The following is a 21,768-nucleotide window of genomic DNA, read 5'->3' on the forward strand; positions in this document are numbered from 1 at the left end:
TTAGTCTAGAAAAGATAGAAGCAAACGTAATAATAAAAAGATTTAACACATGACAGATTACTTGCCTACAGGCTGTTTGAAAAACATTAGGCAGTTGCCAGGCAATGTTCCCGTTCGATGTCTGGACTAGTACTTGATTTATTGTCATCCCCAACGCCACTTTAATGGGAATCTGGAACTGTCTGTGATCGAAAAGCAATGAGCATTACTTGTATTATTTTTATATCTGAAAAAATGGTTGCTTTGTTCACATAAGGTACTTTATTGTACTGTACTTTCGATTCCAACATACAATGTTATTATTAAGAACTGATCGAATGAAATGGATATCGATATTGTATGCATTACGTGCCATAATTTACCTTTGCTTACCCCTTCGGGGGTAAAAGGCATGTTGCGTATTAATTTTATTGTTATGGTGGTTCCTATTATTGAAACTAAAACAGCTTATGATTTAATCTATTTATTAGCATTAACAGACTAATATTTGCAAAGTATACTTTGAACACGTATATTTTAAAGCTGAAAATTTATCAGTAAAACAATTTAAATCAGGTAATTAGTGGCAATATACTACATCCTTTTTTGAGGAGGCAAGGCTAGGCAAGGTAGGCTTTCTTCAGATGAGGCGAGAAAGAGTGAAAGAGAGAGAGAGAGAGAGAGTTTGATGAGAGAGAGAGAGAGAGACTTTGATTTGATGAATTGACTAAAAACCACCCTGTTCCTACTCCTGTCCTTCGAGCTGGAGCTCCGGCAACGAATCAGGTCTTTCGCGACTCCGTATTAGGTATCAGCCCTATTGGGCGCCATCAGTGGTAGTCTGATGGCTCTTTATGGTAAGATACATACTTACTATTTTACCATATATTTTACTCATGCAGTAAGTCTTGGACGACTAGTTGCTGCTTTGATTTAACAAGAAAACCAGATTCAAATACTAGATACCAGATACTATTTGTGCAACATGGTCTGAACAAGCGTATCGTTTCTGCAGTGCTAGTAAAACTACTAACAGTCGCAAACTAGACTGCATGCGTGGTGAAGCGAAGTCAGCGGGTCTTCCGCAAAATAAGGTTTAGTTGTAAAACTATGGCTGGCTTGTTTTTGTTTTGAAATCTACACATTGTAACACAATTTTTTATTCCTATTTTCAGTGTAGGTAAATAAATTAAATAACTATATTAAAATCACACCACACTATCATACTAATATAACACGGTAATATTATAAATGTGAAAATTTGAATACATGGATGTTTTTCTGCCAATCATGCTGAAACAACTTAACGGATTTTGATGAAATTTGGTATACAGACAGGATGTGAGCTGACTTCACTATTTGGCCCTGGCAAAAGTTTTTAGACAGGACAAGAAAGTTGGATGTTTTTAGCTGTCAAAGTCAAAGCATTTATTTCAATTAATCCTAAATTAAGCACTTTTGAAACGTCAAATTGAAAAAAGCTGTTGAGTAATATTCTTGGGTAAATCATTGAAAGTGTCAATTTTAATATTGTTTGTATATTCATAATTAAGTCTGGGAGTGCTTCGGCACAAATGGGTAGGACCAGGTTGATACTACGGTCTTACAGAAAACTGATGTGAAACGACACTTGCGTTGTGTTTGTGAGGTTACCGGAGGCCTATTTACCGCTCTTTCTTCTCTTCCCAATCCCCGATTTAAGCGTTTTTTTTTGTGATTTTGAATTTCATACGTATTTAGAATCAGTTAATTATTCTCTATCGAATGATATGTATTATCGCAAAAAATGTCACCTACCCTAATTTATCCGGAAGGCATCGATATTAATAAAATGTAAATTCTTATATCTTACAAAAATGCATTATCAAACAGACTATACATATAGTCTAGTTCTATCTATAAATGTGTTGAAAGATAAGCCTGAGAGTCTGATAAATCTAGCCAGGAATGCTGTATCATCAATAGTGGGTAGCAGATAGATAGCAGTCGCTCCACGTAATCTTGTTTGCGTTTAAACCTATCTATTGGGAAATTGCAAAAATCTAAAAGGTTTGTAGGTAAATAGCACTTCTATAAAGTTGGACGTTGCATTTTCTGCTTTTAAATATTGAGTAGCTCTTAACTTTCTTCAAAAACGAAGGTTCTCAGTTTGACCTCTATGTATGTATGTTTGTGCCCAATTATCTCTCGTTTGACTGAACCGATTTTGATGTGAGTATTGGAACTCGTATATATTCTTAACACAACATAGAAAAACAATTTGATACTCAAATAGTAATAAAAAAATGGCTGTCTTTTTTAGTAAATTTCAATAAAATATTCTTACAAACAAAGTTTTCGAATTATTCTATTAGATTCCTATTCAAACTTGTTCATAAACTGTGAGTGAGGCTTTCTCGCGTGACCAAAAAATAACTTTATTTTTATAACATTCAATTCAAATGGGCAGTTGTCGGCGTTTATCGGGATTTCCATCAAATTGGCTTCACGATAAAATCTCAATGACTTGCTAACGCGATTTTTTCTAACTAGTTGTTTTTGTGTACAAAACCATTAGTACCCTAATATTTCACTCAAGAAATAGACTCGTGTTATTAATTATATCCACTCCTATTATTTTCTTTATAAGTTCTGCTATGCTATGCCTAAAACATAAATCTAACTTTAATGACAAGCTATTTGAATACATTTTATCACATGAACTCAATAACATTATTAGTAAATGATGAAAGCTGTTTGTTGATTGTTTTACCATTTTACCCTCATATTGTTCTGTAAACTCACGTTTGTCTACATCTTAGAGCAGCAGAGGTAGGTACGGCCCATTGACGTGCGTCGGCCACAACCCTCGACGCGTCATTGGATGCCGTGGACATTCCAACTGCAACGATGTTACAGCTACAAGCTGTCGATGCTACAACTGCTAATGTCGCTGCCGTTGACGCGTTGTCTGCATCCGTTGACATGGTGGCGACATCCGTTGACGCGTCAACGCCAACGCCAATACGTTGCCACCGACGCGCGTCGTCGTCGACGGCTGCAATTACCTCTATCGTTGGCGACAAGCCGCTTGTGTATAAGGGCTCTTAAGATCTGTACTTTACATTTAAAGTAATCGCCCTGATTGGTTGGTTTATTTAAGACGACCAATCAGAGCGCCAAACGCGCTCTCGTCTTTCAAAGTCAATGTCAATTTTGACTATATTAAATATAAAGAAAATATAGGTGAAAAGTTGGTTTTCATTGTCATACCACTGCCTAATATATCAGGGATATGCTACGTCAATATACCTACTTGAATAAGAAAAAAAATATTGAAGATTGAGAATGTGACTCCGTCTAATACTCACGGCTCTTATTACGCAACGCTCATTGGAATCCATACGTTAGGAACCTCCTCACAATGTAATGAGGAGGGTATGAAACGCAAAAAGGGGATTACTGGGCCTCTTGTAAAACTGTGAATTATATATAAAGTGTAATTCTGAGTTCATATTTTATTCTTAACTTGAATACCTGTGTTTTACGTTGTGTTAAATTACGCCTGTTCTCTGAAATAGGAAATCTTTTGGTAATTATGTGTTTATAATATTATGTAGTAATAAAATCCAATCAATAGACCTAGCTAGAAAACATTACATATTATGGCTTTTTAAACGGATAGAATATTAAGATTTTCTTCTGTGTCATGGGTACACTTTCACATGCACATGACACCCAGACCCGAAACAACAATTTGTGGATCACACAAAGAGTTGCACCGTGCGGGAATCAACCTGCTATACGTTGCACGGTAGCCAGTTGCCCAGCCACGGCACCAACCGTGCAGTCAAATAAATAAAATAGTATTTTGACAAATATAGGGTGTCCCAAAATTAACGCAAGATTTGAATTAAATAGAAAACGCCATTTTTAGTCTTTTGATAGTTATATTTTTATTGACTCGTAAAGTACATAGGATAGGGTTATGTATGGAATAACACATCGGACAAATGGCCTCACGGCTTTGCATGCACATGCGCACTCTTTTGTTGAAATTTCCATGACCATTCTGCATAAATGTGGCTGAATTTCGTTGATGCAGCGTTGAATCTCCTCCTTTAATGCACGGGTGGTTGTGGGCTTGTTGACATAGACTTGTGATTTCAAATAACCCCATAAAAAGAAGTGTAATGGTGTTAAATCACACGATCTAGGAGGCCAATTTTGATCACCGAAACGAGAGAGCACACGACCTGGAAATGTCTTTGAAATATTCTTTAACAATGAAGACACGTTGTTCTATCGTGTAACGCTACATTTTTAATAACCCTATACTGTTAGCTGTCAAATTGCTTTTTTTTCAGGGTTGCCAACACTTCACTGCACAAATGGCGGCAAATTCAAATCTTGCGTTAATTTTGGGACACCCGATATTAACTACCAAGTAAAGTGATTGAGAATAACAATGACAACTACAAAATATAAAAAAGAATATCAACATCCAACTTACTTAAAAGAAAAAAAAAATATACAGCAGATCTTTGAATAATTAAATAAACGAGTTATTATTACAACTCAGCCGTAAGCTCCCGGGAGATATTTATCGCGGAGTTATTATAGGTATTTATTCGCCCAATTTCGGAAACCACAGCTACCAACCTACGTTGGAGATTCCTTGAAATATTTTATTGAACGGGTTAACCCTTTCGTTTGAGGAAAACCTTTAAATAAAATACTCTTTCATTGTTATTAGAAACTGTTTCGGTAATTATTATTATTATTTGGAAATATTTATTAAGGTAATAGAAGGCGTACTTTTAATAAAATAGATGGAATAGAATATTGTTCCATGGATTAAAAGAAATCTTCTTAAAACGATGACAATACGAGCACTGATAAGAAAATTATAACCTTAGTACGAATTTGTTTTACGTTTAAAGTAATCGAAACGAGAGCGTTCTTCGCTCTGATGGGCCAGTTCGAATAAACCAACCAATCAAAGAGCAGATTGAACAAGCGAGGTAATTAATGCTCAAACCTTCTGCGTGTGAGAAGAGGCCTTTGGCCAGCAGTGGCTACTTATAATAGGCCTATTTATAAAAATAACGATCCACAATGACTTTTAATACTAACTAAACAATTTAATCTTGGTACGTCCAAATAACTGACTAGAAAAAGCCTATGTCAGAAAATGAAACAAAATCTTAAGGCAAGGATATAAAAATTAAATCCTGTAGCCTTAAAACTTCACACAGATTCTTCAAAGCTAGTATTTAGCTAGTTACTTGAGAGTAAGGGTCCGCTCACACAGACCGGCTCGGAGAGGAGAGCAAATTTTTATCACGTTGAATACACGAGTTTTACGTATCTCTATTAAGTTTATTTTTTTAACTAGCTTTTGCCCGCGACAGCCGCTGGTTTAAAGAAATAAAGAATCCCATAGGGGTTAGCGATAAAAACTATCCTTTCGCGGGTCTCATACCTTTGTTGTTCCAAATTTCAATCAAATCAAAGCTTCAGTGATTTAAGCATAGTTCCCGTTCGCGTGAGATCTCACTCTCACTCCCACTCTCACTCTCATTCTCACTCTCACTCTCACTCTCACTCTCACTCTCACTCTCACTCTCACTCTCACTCTCACTCTCACTCTCACTCTCACTCTCACTATCACTCTCACTCTCACTCTCACTCTCACTCTCATTCTCACTCTCACTCTCACTCTCACTCTCACTCTCACTCTCACTCTCACTCTCACTCCCACTGCCACTCTCACTCTCACTCTCACTCTCACTCTCACTCTCACTCTCACTCTCACTCTCACTCTCACTCTCACTCTCACTCTCACTCTCACTCTCACTCTCACTCCCACTCCCACTCCCACTCCCACTCCCACTCCCACTCCCACTCCCACTCCCACTCCCACTCCCACTCCCACTCCCACTCCCACTCCCACTCCCACTCCCACTCCCACTCCCACTCCCACTCACACTCTCACCACATGTTTAAAATACATCTATTTGTCCCCCTTAGGGAAAATAAAAAAAAACTCTCAGTACTCAGTGTTCTGCCCAGGATATTAAAGTATAATTGTACCAAGTTTTATCATAATCAGATCGGTAGTTTTTGTGTGATGCGTGAATAAACAGACAGACACAAAAAAAACATATTTTTGGCTTTAGTGTATTTTTAGTAACACCTGCAATTTTTAGGTAAGTAATATTTTCAATGGAAGCCTATTACAGGGTATTAAATGCTTGACGGCGCTTGATGTCTTGCTGACCGGCTCCGATCGCGTGCTCTTTCTTAGTTGCGAGCGCATCCGCTTTCAGCCAGTTTGTGTGAACATACCCTAAGACTTTTCTTATAAGAAAGTGCTTTCAGATTAAAAAAAATATAAAAGAAAAAGAGGTTTTAAAGTTTTTCACTTACTTGCAGCAAAGGGGTAAAAGAGATTACAGTAAATATTGTTTGTTTTTCCATTACTTACGAAGTTTGCTGAAGTACAGAACTATCTTATGCTACTTTGCATCCAAGTTTATATCAGAAGTATTTCTTTTATATACTGTGTACGGTTCACGTACAGGCAGAGTGTGCGTTTAAGTGTGGGAGAGCCATGCCTCGGCACGAATGGATCGGCTCGATCGGACTCACAGAAAACCGACGTGAAACAACGCTTGCGTTGTGTGAGTAAGGTTACCAGAGGCCCAATTATCCCCCTTCCCAATCCCCATGTCCCTGACAACCCTTAAATTCCTAACACCTAAAAGGTCGGCGACGCACTTGTAATGCCTCTGGTGTTTCGGATGTCCATAGGCGAAGATCCGTCTACTCGTTTACCGGTTTATACCATGAAAAAATAACTAAGCCGAAGCCCACACCCTGATTACAACCTACGATCCTATATAATCGATCCTCAGTCCTATCTATGAATACTGAGCAGAATATTATAATTGCAAGCATACATATAAGTGCTAGCAGGTTGTTATTCCGCTTTGATCCTCTCGCTCCAGTTCCTCAAAGCCTCTGAAGATGCATGATATTAGCTTGTGTAGTCTAGAATCGTTAACAAGTCGACGCCATTGAGTAATTAGAGATTAAGATAGAGGACGTGGTGATATAAGTCTCGTTAGTCGTGTGATCTAGTGTTGACTGCACGGTTGGTGCGGTGGCTGGGCAACTGGCTGCCGCGCAACGGGTAGCGGGTTCGATTCCCGCACGGAGTAACTCTTTGTGTGATCCACAAATTGTTGTTTCGGGTCTGGGTGTAATGTGTATGTGAACTTGTATGTCTGTAAACGCACCCACAACACAGGAGAAAATCCTAGTGTGGGGCAACGTTTTTTAAAAGAGAAGAGAGAAGAGAAAGAGAGTGTTAAGCAGTTTCGGATTCCATTTTTGGATCTGGTGAAGTTTTATTTCGAGCTCCAGGATTACATAAAGCCTGGATATGACACCGCTATAAATTATACGTACAGGTAAAAAAACACTAACAAAATGCTGCTAGAATATATTTTTGCCAATGTCAAATGACATCACAACTGGCACGCAGTGCGACATAAGAATAATATTTGTAAAAGTCTCGGGTTAATTTAGTAATGGCTATGTATACTCGAGTGTAAAAGTGTTTTCCTTTTTAGTTTTGTTACTTATTCTTTTGGGGATCGAAAACGTAAATGGTTTTTTATGGTATAAGCCGGTAAAATATGTAACATGAATACTCGAAACACCAGAGAACCTTTCCAATCCAGGATTCCCCAACAGCCCTTAAATTCCTAACCCCCAAAAGACCGGCAACGCACTTGTAACGCCTTTGACGTTTCGTGTGTCCATGGACGGCGGCGATTGCTTACCATCAGGTGATCCATCTGCTCGTTTACCGGCTTATACAACAAAGGAAAATCTATCGAAAAAATATAATGTAATAAGTTATTTGCACGCTAAAACGACGACAAATGTTGACTACAAAAATATCTAGATGAGAACTGATCCAAAACAGTAAATACAGCTAAATAATTTCTCATTTCCTTCCCTTCCCTACCTGTTTCGTAAACAGCTATCAAAATAAACAGCGAAACAACTGCTGAGCCACATAATTAACATTACGCAAAAATATTTCGAAACAATTTTGCTTACGACGATCCTCATACCACGCATTTATTAATCAAATTATGCCCGAGCGTTATTCCTGTTATTTTCCATAACATTTACCTATTACATGGTAGGTACCTAATTTTAGGTAATTAATAATTATAATTATAGTTACATACATGTATTTAGGTTACAGGGCTAGGTTATATCTGGCTTCGTCACATTACAGTAACACACTAATATTATAATTGTGAAAGTTTGTTTGGATGTTTGTCCGTCAATCACGCTGAAACTGCTGAACGAATTTCGATGATATTTGGTGTACAGGCAGAGTATAAGCTGATTTGGGTGATAAAATACTCTTTATCCCACGGGAACTCGGCCTAAGCCGCTGGCAGAAGCTAGTACCTATTATCTTCAAAGCTAGCTTTTCCCGACCTCAGATCGCTCGTAATTTATTTTTCTATAGTTTGCGGTACATTCTCTTCCATTAGCAATGGGTTTAATTTTACTACAAATTAACAACGATTTTGACTATTAATCGTCGCAACAAAGTCTTTCTTACAGTAAATGGGACAAATAGCGACCTATCAGTCCTACCGTATAAATGCTACCTGGATTAAACCTTCTAGATTTTAAATCGTAATTTTTTGTACTCTTGAGTTTGGCAAGGTGAACTCGACTTTTAAACTCAAACTGACTAAAATCAGGCAGTATGCACGGTCACTCAAATTATGTTCAATGCTATAGAGGTTATAATTTCTTCTATTTTATCTCATCTCAAGGTAAACCTGTCAAAAGTGATAATAACTGTGAAAAAGAATAAAAATATTGCCTCCTCTATTAAGTTAGCGGCGTTAAGTGCCACAATGTGCACTTCTGCCTACCTTCGGGGATAAAAGGCGTAACGTTGTAAAAAACCCTAGTGTTAAAACTAAGGTACATAGGAACAGACATTCCTGTATAATCCTTTTGGAATTCCTACCTGAGAATTTTTAATGGTCTTCCTGACTATACTTTCCTTTATACCTGAGGGATGTACAGCTTCCAAACTTTTAGTTCCATGCCACAATAGAGCTGTGCATTCTTAAAAGAACCAACTTCTATTCTTAGATCCTTTGGGAAAAATGAATTCAATACTTTAAGTTTACGATCGTTATTTGCAGTTAGCAGAAGTTTTAGCACGTGTTGTATATTTAAACCAATAAATGTTTGACCCCCTTTTCTAAGGACCGAAAATTATTCAATGACTTCTTTAATTTTTGTGAGGTGAGAGGGAGTGTCAGACTCTTACTGACTAAAAACCATCCCGTTTCTACGCCTGTTCTTCGAGCCATAACCCCGGTAACTCCCTAGGCATTTCGCATCTTCGAGTCAAGCAACAGCCTGAGTGGGCCTCAACTGTGATAATCTGATGGTTCTTTGAGGCGCACGCGAACGCGACGCGCTCCGTATTCTCGTGTCTGGTTCTGTTCGGGCGGTTATCCTTGCTTAAATCGAACCTGACACCCCTTGCTAGACAGTCATATTTGTAACCACTAGATAAACACAATTACTTCCAACAGAATCTATTTAATTTAAGTACAATGAAGTTATATCAACCAAACCATACAAAAAGCATTTTTTGTTCTTGCTACAACCTTAACACCTAAAAATAACAAGACTATCTAAAAAATCACCTAATACACATTACATTAGGTCGAGTAGGCACGACCTATGTAGCACTAGAGTATATAAATTTTCGCGTTTTCATAACTAGTCTCTGAGGGAAAATAATTATTGGTTACCTCAGTACATTGACCCTGATACGCCCTCGCTTTTCATAGTACACGTGGAACATAAAGGCTTGGCTCAAAAGCACTAGAAATAGTATTTTAATTTACAATTACTTCAATCCCTTAGGGCACTAGTTAGGTGGTAACCTAACTAGTGTCAATTGTGTCATAGTTTTATATAACGTAACATAACTAGCTTTTATTCTGCGAAGGGTAAACAGAAGTACATAATATAGTTAGTAAATATTAGTGAAAAACAACGTACACTCATATAAAAGGCTGAACATGCATAGATCTGTAACTCCTCTGGTGATGTGGGTGTCCATGGGTAGCGTTTTTTACTGCTCAACAGATGATCTCCTATCCCATAAAAAATCACTCGCTGCCCATTAGTTGTATTAGGAATGACAACCAATAGGGAGTAAGGGTGCTTTTCCACCAGAGATATGCTATGATACGTTGCTGTCCAGGATGCGTTTGGCTTCCACCAATTATATTCATTGGTATACATAGCTTAACACTGGTGGAAACGGACTAAGCTATGTTTTTATGTGTGCTATGGTTGGCTTCCCAAAATAAATGGGACAATTCACCCCATGAGGATATTGACCTCGATATTCCTACAGATAACCTTATCTGTATCCATATCCTTCTCTGTCTACATCTTAAGTACAACAAGCGTGATATTATGTTATGTAATTGATACCAGGGCAAGAGGAAGGGTTGTGAAAATATTGTTTCACATAATATTTACATACACTGCCCCAGAGACCATCTTGAAAAGGATCAGTGGCAATATTATCATATCTTACTGCAATGTTATCGTAGAATGTATAGGGGTAATCGACGGTCCTGTTTTATAGTAAAAGTGATTAGTAAATCTTACTAGTCTTATTAATATTATAAATATGAATAAACTAGCTATTGCCCGCGTCTTCGTCGGCGTGGAATAATGACTTCTGTCAGCATTTGGGTACTCGTACACACTCGCATCCATAGCCACACCTAGTTTGTGTGTATGTTTTATTCGCACCCATACCTAGACCCAGTTTGTGTGTATGTTTTTGTTAACTTTCATTATAGTATTAACATAGAATACTTTTTGTCACATGGAAAAGCGAGTAAAGCTAATCTATAATAATTTTCGTAAAATCATATATTTCCCTAGCTTTCTCTTAAAACACCCGCTGGAAGAGTTGGTGCCTTGACATATTTATTCTACACTGTCTCTATAAGTCCCATATATTTCATACTCACCTAAAAAAAAATAAGGCCACATAAGTATTTCACCGCTGAACTAAACTTATCAACAAGAATGACAAACCAGACCTATCGAATATCGTGTACATACAATTACACCGGCCTACATACAGGGTGTTGACAGAATTGTCGCCGAGTCACTCTGTTGGTTCACAATGATTGATTGGAAGGGGGCGCGAAAATTGATAAAGTTTGAACACTCCATAGATAAGACAGGATGTTGACGAAAAGATTGTGTTTTTTTCAAATCCTTCGTTTTTAATTCGTATGTGTCTTGTATATATATTAAAGGTTCTGAATGATTTTGATAAAATAATTTACAATTACACTGTCCTACATACAGGTGTTGACAGAATTGTCGCCGAGTCACTCTGTTGGTTCACAATGATTGATTGGAAGGGGGCGCGAAAATTGATAAAGTTTGAACACCTTTTAGATAAGACAGGCTGTTTAAAAAATCGTGTTTTTTCGGATCTGTTATTTTTAATTCGTGTGTGTCTTGACGTTTATGGTAAGGCATAGAATTGTTGCCGAGTCACTGTGTGTTCACAATGATTGATTGTAGGGGGCGCGAAAATTTATAAAGTTTGAACTTTCTATAGATAAGACAGGGTGTCTAAAAGAAAGTAGGTATCTCATTTTTATTCTTTTTTAAAATTTAAATTTGTTTGTAATTTGTTTTTTTTTTATTTAAATGTGTATGTAATTCTGAATAATATTGGAAAGGTATTTTAAAATACATCGTTCTACATACAAGGTGTTGGCAGAATCGTCGTGAGTCACTCTGTGTGTTCACAATGATTGATTGGAATTGGGGCGCGAAAATTGATAAAGTTTGAACACTCTATAGATAAGACAGGGTGTTTAAAAGGTTTCGTCGTTCTTTGGTTTTTTGGGTTTACTTTATGTTAAAAGTGGGTTGGTCTTGGGTGTTTGAAAGCTATAAAATTGTTGACTTAATAGAGAAAAATCAATCAGATTTATTTCTAACCCAACTTATCCCAAAAATAAATTGAGCTGTAAGCACAGCTTTACCCTAATAATCCTTATCATCTAAACAATAAACCACCTTTTCCAATAGCACAAAGGTTTCATCAAAGGGTCTTCACACTTAATTTAAAATAAGCCAACCAATAACAACGCGAATCTTTCCACTGAACAAACTACTTGCATTCAAGAACAGTTTCTCATATTTCTACATCAAGTGCTACTGAACACTCTTGCAGAAGAAAAATTAAATCATTTCACCTTGCATTCAAATATAAACTTTATCTCCATGATCTAAAATTCAACCCACAAAAACATTTATCATCACTTATGCTGTTTCTCCATAATTTGCATCTCGCTATTACAATTTGTATTGTCACATCGAATGGAAATCTTTTGCAGGTGGCAAGCGAATTTAAACTTTGTTTGTGTATGTTTTTGGGTTGATTGTTAAATGTTGATATGTTTCGCGGAACAGTTTTGATGAGTATGATGCAGAAATTGCTGGTGTTATCATTTAAATTGTTTTAAGTGCCTTTTTCAGAAATTTTATTATGAAATGTCAGATTCAGTTATGTATGTACTATATTATATCATAAACATTAGATCTAGAATAAAATGTAGAGTGTAAGGCAGTAGGTACGTCCACTGCTGAACAAATAACTTATTTTTTTGTAAATGAGATTTGACATAATGCTTAGCGAATGCTTAGGAATAATATATAAGTATAGGATAATAAAAATAGACCACCCTGCCCGTCTTGCGAAAGCGGACAAAGGGTATGAAAGCCATGCTTCGGCACGAATGGACCAGCTCAACCGGAACCTTAGAGACAACCTACGTGAAACAACGCTCGCATTGTGTTTTGTTGTGTACGCGAGGTTACAGGACGCCCCATTTACTCCTCTTCCCAATCTTCGATTTCCCAACAACCCTTAACTAACTAACCTAACCTCCAAAAGGCCGGCAACAAACAACAAAAGGGGGTCAATAGGCGGCGGCGATTGCTTACCATCAGGTGATCCGTCTGCTCGTTTACCGGCTTATACCATAAATAACTAGGGTCGCAGTTTTACGTCCAGGTTGCCAAAAAAATATTAAGTCATCAATTTAAAAATTATGTTCATAATGTCTGCAGTTGCCTAATCTCTAACTTATAACTGCAATCCTAATCGACTCCTACTACACCCACGAGAAGAGAAGGGATTGGTAACAAAATTTAATCAGCCTTTGCTGGCACCAAACAGTTGAGCAGTAATAAACCGTATTACAATTATGCACAAAACTCATAATATTATTGGACACTCGAGCAATGGTTCGCATTACCGCACTCAACGCTAGCGCTCATCTCATTTTACGCCCGACTGTACTGTCAGGGTTGTCAATTATGTTCATTGATATCGTTTATATTTGGGAGTCTATATTTAAACTAACTGCCTCGTTAGTCGAGTGATCGTAAGTGCGACTGCCGGACAAGGGGTCTCGGGTTCGATTCCCGGGTTGGGCAAAGTATTACTGGGCTTTTTTCCACTGGACCACCACGGCAAAGTGTTTCACTGAATGACAGTTGCCTGTACGTGGTTTTGATATTGCAACATTTAGGAAAAACAATTTAGAACATTTTAAAATAACACACAGCCCTATTACCTGTATTAATAAATATGGCCGACGATTTATGCGAATAGATTTCCAATGTAATTGTGACCGATAATTTCAATATTGTCTAGATTTATTGTTAAATACATTTGTTATTCATAAATGGTACATGCTTTTTTTCAGAAAGATTAATTGCCATATTAATCCAGAAAGATGTTGTAATAAATGTATTAAAGACATTAACAATAAACGCTCCAACCCAGCTACAAAACTGAAACTTTAAATCGTATGTGGTATAATGTATTTTATTTTTTCAATACCCAAAAAGTGGTATGCTTGCAGCCTTGCCTTTTTGTATAGTGTCCAAAACAAAAACAACCGCTGAGCTGAGTCGGAGATACCATCAAATATGCTGCAGCTTATACACTTCATTTACAAACAAATCAACATAGGTACCTTTCATCCATCATTATCCTAACTAAATAAACTCTAAGAAGGAACACAGAAATACACATACAAAACACAATATAGAGAGATCGAACACACACAATGTAAGTGTGCCAGCTTACCCCAATGTGAACAGAACTCAATATCTTGCTGAAGTTACCCCATCGAGAAGTTCCGTAGTTACGGATTCACTCTCAGATACTGACAAGCAAACTTTGTGATGTGTATTCTTCCGATAACATCACATTACTGTTAGTTTTCTGTAAATGAGTAGGTAGAATAAACCGAGTTTTGTAAGTCCGTAAATCATGAAACTATATTAATCAAACGTAGTTTTATGTCTTGCAAGAGTAAAGAGTTTAAAATAATTATTCTAATAATCGTCAGTCATAAGTACTTCGAAATCTTTGTCGTAGAAGGTTTATTGAAGAAAACCGTGAAATATCTAAAAGAAAGAGAATTAAGTGGCCACTGCTGACCAAAGGCCACTTCTCGCAAGGAGAAGGTTTGAGCATTAATCACCACGCTTGCTCAATGCGGGTTGACGATTTCAAACTTAAAATTAGAAATTATAAGCCCAGGTTTCCTCACGATGTTTCTTATTACCGTTTGTCAGTGGTGTCTAAATAATCTTAGAAAGTACACATAACTCAGAAAAACTCACATTGGTAGTTACCGTTTGTAGGTTTCGAACCCTCACCCTCATGCATGAGCGTCCGGGACACCACGACACCACGACACGACATTACACGGTAAACACACAAACAAACATTAACAATCAACATGCAAAAAAAAATCGTTTGATTTCCATAATCCCACATCAAAATCCCGTCGACCACATGATCCCTTCAGATCACACGACACCGAACCAATACCTTTATTAAATATTCACGTATCGATTAGATTATTAAGAGTACAACCCGTAAGTACAACAGTTGCTAAGGCTGTGTACACACGCACGCTGATTTATATTTGTCATAAACAAATGTTATGAACCGGAGGAAACAAGTCAGTTTGTATTGACTAACGAATATTCCTGGACCGTGTATAGTTCTTTTAATATTTCTTGATGGTAAAACAGATGATGAAACCAATCACATCAACAGTCATATCATATAAGTGGCCACTTCTGACCAAAAGCCTCTTCTCACGCAGAGACGGTTTGAGTATTAATCACCCTGGTTGCTCAATTTTATAAATTATCTACAACATCTTAAACCTCCAAGCCACCACGACATTTAAACCTCCGGGCACAATCAAACCAATACGAGTAAAATCAGATAAAAAAATTTAGAAATGAAATTCGAGCTTCAATGCTTGATAATCATATTGCTCATTTTTCATGTAGTAACGTGCCAAAAGACAAAACTGAAAGAATTTTCTGTCATTTGATTGTTAAACAAATACTTAGCAAAACTCCGTACCACAGTCTACAAACCATAATACATTTTTTCAAGTATTAATATCACGCCCACACAACTTAACTATGCATAAACAAAAAAACATTTGCACCCATATACTTTCACATGTAATAAAATATTACTAAGATTGTAAACATATCCTATCGCACGATTCCTTTTGTATTCCTCTGAAGCCGTTGCTTGTTCGATCCAATTATCGGTTTGAGCGTGAAAACGCAAATTGTTTTCGATTTTCCTTAAGAACGTTGGCGAAATTTCATCTCGTTTACATGTCGGCAAGCGTCACTGACGAATTATTTAATCATGACAAAATATACGTGAAATCCGTGTAATCATTCGTGATATGACGATCATGAGATTAGACTGTGTCGTTGATTGAATGTTGAAGAAATCTCGGATTTGTTTTGAGAGTTGAGAAAAGAGTTATTGTGATTTTATAATGAAGGAGGCTAATGTTTAGCTCTTAATGTGTGGCTGACAATATGTGAAAATTTATAATTTGTCTTACTTAATGTGAAGACCTTCTAATAAATAATAAATAGGTCATGATAAAGTCAAAGTCAAAGAATTCATTTCACTTTTGAAACGTCAAATCGTCTACTAGTCTACTAATCGTCAGTCTGTCTATTATTGAAGCTAGGTACTCGTTCCCAAGTGTAGCTTTGAATGGAAAATAATGAGCAAGAAACTCAATGAAACTAATAGTGTGATACCACGGCCTCACAGAAAACCGACGTGAAACAATGTTTGCGCGGTGTTGCGTTGTGCGAGTGAGATTACCAAAAGCCCAATTATCCCCCATCCCAATCTTCCTAATCCCCAATTCCCCAACAACCCTTAAATTCCTAACACCCACAAGTCCAGCATCGCACTTGTAACGCCTTTGGATTTTCGGGCGTCCATAGGCGGCGGCGATTGTTTACCATCAGCTGATCCGTTTACTCAGCTTAAACTATAAAATATATGTATAATGAAACCTCTACCTCATACTCTTTAGGAGATAATAACTTAATACCTAAAGTTAGTATTCTATACATTCCATAGCTTTCTGGAAAAACGTAAAATTAAAAGAGAAAACATATAAAACCTCGATTCTCCACTATGACCACACCCTTACCAGCTTACGCGTCAACTGTCAATCGCCCTATTGTTCCAGAGAGCCCGGCGGTGATTGAACCGTCCCTGATCAATATAGGCCAGTCTAAACTGATTGATAATACTTGTATTATGCAAATTAATTTGTTGTGTGTGTGTTTGTTCTCATTGAGGATTAATTCGATTGTTCTAACTTATGTTTAGGTAAAATAGTGTTGGTAAATACACTAAACTTGAACTTTTAACAAATACATAGATTAAATAAATACAAAAACTAAGAATTAAATATTTACAACTTAAAAAATAATATTCTAATAAATATTTTTTTGTTTTACTTTTTATTTAGTCTGTGTATTTGTTAAATGTTCAAGTAATCTAAATAAATAAAAATTATAATGGTTACTTTAGTTAAAAAATTAAATTTGTTTAGTTAAAACTAATATTTTGTTTTGTTGTAGTAGGCTGTAAATTGTAATGGTTTATCCGAATAGTCTAATAAACAATCGTTAATGTCTTATAGTTTTTTTTTTTACATTACTTCATACTAGGATTTTCTCATATGTATCATGGGTTTGTTTACAAACATATTATACGATTTCACGTGAACATGAAACCCGAACCCCAAACAACATTTGTGGATCAAAACAAAGAGTTGCTCTATGTGGGACTCCAACCCAGTACACGTTGCACAGCATCCAGTCGCCCAGCCACCACGTGCCGTCTTATTAAAAAATGAAATTACAATGTAGAAAAAGGTTAAATTCTAAAAGAAAAACACACCAATATACGGATGTCAGGTAGAGAATCTATGCATCTATGTCTTTTTACAAAATCCAGTTATCCTTTGATTTCTAAACTGTCTAGCAGCACCAGCTGTTATTTTGTTCCTCGTAGTATCATCTAATGGAACTGGCAACACCGCAACTGACGGTAGCTGTCCGTGTTGCCACCTTTTTATACGACGCTGCCAAAATGTCGTCGGTTCAGATTAAAAATTGAGTTGCCGTCCCGAAAAATGCAAGTTCATTCGTTTGAAGGATACGAGTATTGATTGAAACTTTTTATTTAAGTTAAATAATACTTTTGAGGTGATTAAACTCTGATGATGTTGACAAATTAAATAATTCTTTGGGTGATCAAAATCGAATGTTGATTATGATGATGATGATGATGACTTGTCATAAACCTCGCGTCTGAGTTTTTAAACTTACTGCCGTATTCGGAGACATTTAATGATTACTTAAACTATTTCTTAGTAACGATTTTGTTCCGAAAACAATTACCAACAACTAGGTTAATTAAGTTTTAAATGATTGATTTAAAATCACTGACGACGAAAGTCCGAAAAATACTATGCTGAGAACCGCACCAAAATCAGTTCAGCCAAACGCAAGATAATAGCGAACAAATTGGGAACCTCCTTTTTATTGAAGTCGGTTAAAAATAGTAAAAGACGCAACTACTTGAATTATTACATATTTAGTTTTTTATCGTTTCGTATCGTCGATGTGCGTCAAACAGCAAGTTATGTCGAACTCTTACCGACTAAAACCACACACTACTTCTCTAAAATCAAGAGGGTCACTAAATACTCGAGTGAGTTGACTTATTACCTACCTGACTTATTACCTAATTCTACAATGAAAATGATACGTAATTGATTCATAAAACTTCGTTGTAGGCCCGCCCTAACGTAGTTGTCATTACACGACTGTTTGCGCGCCTTTGACTCGGAAAAGTTCTTTGTTCCTTTGTTACAAATACAATGTGTTGTGCCTGCTATAGTATGAATGTGCTATAGAGCGACTATTTAAGTCTTAATTGATACCATTATTTGTCTCATTATCGACTAGTTTGTTTGTTAGACACGTCTCTTCATAGAAAGATTCATAATATAGATAAAGAGTTATAATATGCAGTTATAAAAATTGTGAAAAAATATGGGCATGTTAATTTATTGTGTATGTAGAATTAATTTTTATATTGATTGTTTCGTTGTGTGAGTGAGATTACTACTGGAGGCCTAATAAATCCCCCCCCTCCCCCGTCCCAATGTTTCCAACCTTGATTCCCCAACAATCCTTAATTTCCTAATCGCTAAAAGGCCGGTAACGCACTTGTAACGCCTCTGGTGTTTCGGGTGTCCAGGGGCGCCCGCAATTGCTTACCATCAGACGATCCATCTACTCGTTTACATAAAAAAATAGCCTTAGTTTATTCAAAAGTACTAATATTTATTATTGTTAAAGACTACTTATATATTTTAAACTTATAGCTTGGTCTCATTCATACTCAAAGTATTTTAGACTCTCATATGAACTAGCGACAATTAGGTCGATGTTACAATTACTTTTCTCTTTTTAATAACAAAACAAAGAGGCTTATTCATTTTTAGTAATGTTAGTTTACAGTTTTAAATTGTTTTATTACTATTTTACAGACATATAGACAGATTGGCTATATATTAAAGTAGTGCCAAATTAAAAATACCTTTAACCGGCGAGCATGCATGAAAAACTGATGACTGTTGATGAAGCGAAAGAGGTATGTAAGAATCGTAACAATTGGCGTTCCATTGTCTCTGCCTACCTCTATGGGAGACAGGCGTGAGGTTATGTATGTATGTACATTTTTTAAATGTGTATCAATTAGATTTACACTAACTCAGTTTTATTATGATAATTCAATTCAATGAAAACCTGAAGGTTTTCACTTTTATGAAATTAAACTTAAAGAGAAATGCATAATTTTTTCCAATTCTGATGAAACAATAAAATAATAAAAGAACTGCAGTCGAAAATATATTCTGTAACTGCACTATAAAAGTCGAAATTGCTTTAATTATTGGAAATTGTTCATTCATTATTAACGTCCAAATGAAATGGGTTTTACTTACGAATATAAATTCTTGGAATTCTCACCGAACCAACATTTTGCTGTCCGATTTAATACAATCGTTTCGTCGTTCAAGTAAGAACTCTCTGTCTCGATTCCTGATTAATTGTAAATTATTTTACCACTAGTTGTTGCCATTATCTACGCCACGAGTTTTATATATGCCAATAAGTATGGAAGAGCAATGCTTCGGCACGAATGGGCCGGCTCGACCGAAGAAGTGACCACGGCCTCAGAAAACCGACGCGAAACAACGCTTGTGTTTTGTTTCGCATTGTGAGTTAGGTTACCGGAGACCCAAGTACGATTAGTAGAGATTGGTAAGGGGCCCAATCTTCCCCGATTGCCCAACAACCCTTAAATTCCTAACCCCCAAAAGGCCGGCAACGCACTTGTAACGCCTCTGGTGTTTCGGGCGTCCATGGGCGGCGGCGATTGCTTGCCATCAGGTGATCTGTTTGCTCGTTTACCGGGTTATACATAAAAAATATAAATACTACAATTTTTATTTACCAAAACGCAACCAGAACCAAAAAAAAAGAAATCAATTTTCACTACACTAAGGTTGCCAAAAAAATCTGCATGTTACATAATGTAATCTCAATGCATTGCAACACGAATAGCGGTTGGAAGCACGCCAGAACTTAGGGCTGTCACGTCAAGTCTTTATCGCTGTTTCAATAGGAACTCCGGTGTTCTACTAAAACTGAAGTGTTGATGTTTTTAGGTAGAAAAAAATGGATCTTGGCGTTTTGAAGACAGCTAAATAAAAAACTAGATACGTCACATACCTCAACTATTTTAAACTATCATATCAGGGAATGAATTTTTTTATGAAAGGGTAACATTTTTTTTGATGGGGGAAAATCTTTCAATGACTACGAGGCGAGAGGGAGTGTCAGACTCTTACTGACTAAAAACCACCCAGGTCCTACTCTTGTTTTTGGAGCCGGAGCCCCGGAAAACCCGTAATGTGCACCCTTGCTACTCCATCGGGGATAAAACGCGTGACGTTCCTTTTTTACCAGAAATAACTTTAGTGACAAAATATATAAAATCATGCAACAAAATTCAAAAGGTATTAATGTCACACCTTTTATCCCTGACGGGGTAGGCTGAGGTGCACATTACAGCACGTAATGCCGCTATACAATCTACACCCACTTTTCACCATTTATGTTATAAGTCCCATGCATGTGAGCCTATTGCCATATACTTACCTACTGGGCACAATTCTAGACTCCGTGCTACTACTGGGAAATTTTCGAAAAACCGAAAAAATTCCAGTCATAGGTAGTACTTTGCCCGACCCGGGAATCGTACTTGAGATCTCTTTGTCGCTGTCGCACTTGCGAACACTCGTCCAACGAGGCAGTCAAAAAGAAAAAAATCAAAGGTAGTTGTAGAATAAATCAGATTATAATATTATATGGTCATCAAAATTCAAGAGTGTTAGTACCTAAGTTAGGTTCAGACTACTTATTGACTAAAAACCACCCCGGTTCCTGCTGCTTTTCGATCCGGAGCCCCGGCAACCCCTATGCAGTCCGTAGCTTCGGGTCTTTCGTCTATTAGGTGGTAAAATCCCAGCTACTTTTGACCGAAACAAACAAACCGATTTAAAAAAAAAAGAAATTCACATTTTCACTTGTTTCCCAACTTTGCACGATCAAAGCTGTGACGTCACTCGTCAAAGGAAACCTTCAACCTTTTTTTCGTAATAAGGAAATAATATAATAGAGAAATGAATAGTGTAGACGCGCCCTTACACGAAGCTACCATTGTGACTCACTCAGTGTATAGTTATTTCGAGCATGACAAAGAAGTTTTTTTCCTTTTACATCGAAAAATATATTATTTTCCCTTCAAAAAACTGTTAAGTCATTATCGTGCGCAAATAGTTTGAATTTTGTTTCAGTGAACTGGCGTACGGGTGTGTGTTATAGTTTGTTATGAAATTGATTTGTTATATTCTGTTTTTGTGTTGAGTTAGTTACTCTATTAATAAGAGTAAGAGATCTAACACACGAGCGGCATGTTGCCAACGGCTGATGTGACGCGGCGTCGATACGCGTCGGTGGTAACCGGTTTTTTTTTTTTTTGAGGGGAGAAAATCATCCAATAACTTCTCCCGCCTTGGGCAGAGTGTGAGACTTATACTGAATAAAAACCACCCCGTTCCTTCTCCTACTTTTCGAGCCGGAGCCCCGGTAAACCCGCTAGGTAGTCACAGCAGTCGGCTT

Source organism: Spodoptera frugiperda, chromosome 9, assembly GCF_023101765.2.
Source record: "Spodoptera frugiperda isolate SF20-4 chromosome 9, AGI-APGP_CSIRO_Sfru_2.0, whole genome shotgun sequence".
NCBI classification, from domain to species: Eukaryota; Metazoa; Arthropoda; class Insecta; order Lepidoptera; family Noctuidae; genus Spodoptera; species Spodoptera frugiperda.